Source organism: Rhinopithecus bieti, unplaced genomic scaffold (genome assembly GCF_001698545.2).
Source record: "Rhinopithecus bieti isolate Rb0 unplaced genomic scaffold, ASM169854v2 scaffold_18358, whole genome shotgun sequence".
Lineage (NCBI taxonomy): Eukaryota > Metazoa > Chordata > Mammalia > Primates > Cercopithecidae > Rhinopithecus > Rhinopithecus bieti.
In genome coordinates this window covers 49,002-52,561 of record NW_016809144.1, presented here as the reverse complement: position 1 = coordinate 52,561, position 3,560 = coordinate 49,002, and positions in this window count along the sequence as shown.

The following is a 3,560-nucleotide window of genomic DNA, read 5'->3' as shown; positions in this document are numbered from 1 at the left end:
GCTAATCTATGTTGATAGATAGCATTTCTCATATGAGTTTCTTGCCAGGCCAGAACAGTCAGGGCTCTGCCAGTTTTATTAGCGATGATTTTTAAGACAGCTTGTAACCATATGATTCAGTTGATCATGTAAATGGGGGTCCAGTATCCCCACGAGCCATCTTGTGCCTAAGTAGCAGGCCCATAATATTGTATGATTCTCTAAGGGGGCCATTTATCATTTTTTCAATTTCCTATAGCTATACTTCTCTTTTCATGGGAAGCATAGACAGGGAAGCCCAGGAGTTTGCCTGTGTTTATAGGCAGTAGGAAGAAAGATAGTTTAATAGTGCCAATAACACAACTACTTGCCTGCTAGTCAGGCAGCTTAGCGTAGGCTCTATGCCCACATATCCAGTATAGCCCAGTGGGGGCCGTCTAGTTCTGGTGGGATTCTGGATGGGCCAAAATTGTCTGCAACTTTGGAAATTTACTGAATGGATTTTTCTCTGTGTGGTTTGAACTCCACCATGTAGTCTTCCTGCAGGAAGAGTGAAGTCCTTCTCCACTCTTGCTATATAGTATTGCCAAATGATTGAGGCTTTTAGGATCTAGAAATTATCAGGGTGATTCTTTTGAGCTGGGAATTCATCAGGAACTGGGTCTGTAGGTACTAATTATTGGGCTTCCCATGGCCACTGATCTCCTATTACAGTTCATCCACATACATAACATGAAGTGACATTGAGAGACTGGGCTACATGTTTGGCTAATTGCAAAAACAAATTTCTTGTTTTTCTGGAATTTCTTGTACTGGCACATTTAGTTCATCACAGAAAGTTTGAAACACTGGCTCAGGAGAGTGTTTGTAAACTTCTCCTCAAACCACAATATTTAATCGAGGATCCAGTCCAGCCCCATCGATTCCTAAGGTCACATGCTCCTCTTTTTTCCAGCAAGGATCGAGGGAATTGGTTATTACTATCTCTAAGGGGTTACACATTGTTCCTTAGTATAGGAAGGGCTATTTTTTCCTTTCTGAAGGTGGACTGGATCTTTTCATTTTTTTTTTTAACCAAGTGGCCTAAATGACACAAGATCAGTATTTACATTTATTTCCATACAGACCTAATTTATGACAGATGTACTTATTTTCTGCCATATAGCCTCTTTTCTAATTAAGAGAACCACACCTTATTCCTAACTTATTACTATTAATGACAGCACAGACATCAAATTTTAAGGTGACTTGTTTGGGCACCCCTTTTTCTTCTGTTTTGGCTAACACTTTACTTGTATCATTTATGAACCCTCACCAATCCTCAGTCCTTAATCTTATTTTAAAAACAGTGGTCATGGGATGCTCAGATGGGTCATAACACACATCGGGTTGGTCATTTCATGGGCTACATACCTTGTATAGAATAACATTATACAAACAAGTTCTTTTTAGACTTCCAGTACACTTATAATAACCATAAAATAATAGGACTGCAGCAACCTTTTGTCCTACTTCAGTGACTTGATGTATACACTGAGAACAGTCCTCAGTCTGAGGAAGGTCAGTTGAAGTCCTTACTGTAAAAGTTCAAATTTTAAGGAAAATGAGTCCCATGATGAGTTTCCTCATGCTTCGGTCTTGTGTGGACCAGTCAGCTTCCGGGTATAACTGGAGCAGGGCTTGTCGTCTTCTTCAGAGTCACTTTGCAGGGGTTGGCAAAGCTGCTCCCATCCATGTACCGCTTACAGTCTACTGATATTTAAGGATGGTCTCAGAGGTTGGGCCTGCTAGAATAAACTGAGTCCAACAGCTCTACACAGTTACGTTCAACTGGGCTCTCTGATACCAGCAGCAAGGTGGTGGGGTTCAGGGTGTTGCAAACTTCAATGGTTATATGCGGATTTTCACATAGCAAGCTTTGGTACTTGGTTAATCTAGCATTTGTTAGCCAATGATGTCCTTTGGTAGTCATTAAAGTTACCACAGCATGGGGGGCCTTTATATTCAAGTTTTGCCTAAGGGTTAGTTTATCTGCTTCTTATGCTAACAGGGCCATTGCTCTAGGGCCCTTAGACTTGGGAGCCAGGCTTTGGAAACCCTGCCTAATTGTTTTGAGAGATAGGCCACTGGCCTTGGCCAGGGCCCCACAGTCTGGGTTAAAACTCCAACTGCCATTTTTTCTCTTTCTGACACATAGAGTGTAAAGAGTTTTGTCAGGTCAGGTAGTCTCAGGGCTGGGGCCGACATGAGTTTTTCTTTTAACTCGTGAAAAGTTCATTGCTGTTGGTTGTAATATATGCAGTTTATCTAATCTACATTTTTATTAACTGTCACCCACCAAAATAATGACTTAAATCCTGCAGCAATTTGATTTCAAGCTTTAAATTGATCTGGTATTCCTCGTGGGACTCCAATTGCATCTAAATAGACATGAGAGTCGAAAGACCCATAAGGGGCTTCTCTCAGTTTACGATGTCTTTTTTTTTTTCCTTCTGGTTGATGAAATGCCAGAGTGAAAGGGATAGCCAATTGGACTAAAGTACATGTGCCACTCCAGTTATTCGGCAGAGTGCCCAGTAAAGGTCCACCACAATACTACCACACATCCACTTGTGGATGAACAATGGCTGACTGATTGATAAGCTCTTGAAAATTCTTAAGCTCACTTCATCCTTTCAGGTCTCCAAGGAACGCTAAGTTTCCTCCCTGTCATGAGAGACATGAAGTGAATGTAGTGTTGGTAGACGGAAGCTGGATGGCCCTCAGGGTCTGACCCGCAGGGTGCCGGACTTCAGTATATAGCAGAGAGAGCTTGGCATGACTTATTACTCCAGGTTGTAGAATACTGGAAAAGAGCTACCATGCAGCCCACACCTGGTCGACTAGAGGACCACCTTAGTGGAAAGGGGACAATCTGGACCTCTGGCCTGCCACGTCCACAAGCATAACAATTGCTTTTGTTTACCATGCAGATGGAATATTTGATCTATTTTAACCAGGCATTTGCATCTTGGCATTCTGTCTTAATTACTAAAGTTTAAGTCTTTAACTTCTATGATCCTCTAGTAAAATGAATGTATGGTTTTAGGAAATTACAAAAACCAGTTGGGGCAGTCCATCCTTGCTCTTTAGTGGTCCACAGAACATTGGACCAACTATGGCATGAAAACTCTACATCGGGGGCAAGACTCCTGGTTAGCACTGGGGTCTTTATCAAAATCTCCTGGAATTAAATGGTCCTAATTTACTAATGCCCAGTCTAAGGAGAATCAGGAGGGACAGAGGTACTTTTCTGAAGTAGAAAGCTGTCTTTGACTTGGCAAGTCCCCACAGGGTATAAGGCAAGCATTAAATGCAATAGTTTGAGGTGAAATTGACTTGGTTATGTTAATAACTAGATGATCAGCAATAGAATGAGGAAAGAAGAAAGAGTAATAGAATAGAAGAAAAGAGTTAAATTTTTCTTAGCTTTAGTTTGGTAAGGTTTTCCCCTGGAACTATGGCCCATGACTCTGGAGGGGGTGGCACTATCTTGACTTGGGTGTGATGAGTTCATTTTTTTTTTTTTTTTTTTTTTTTTT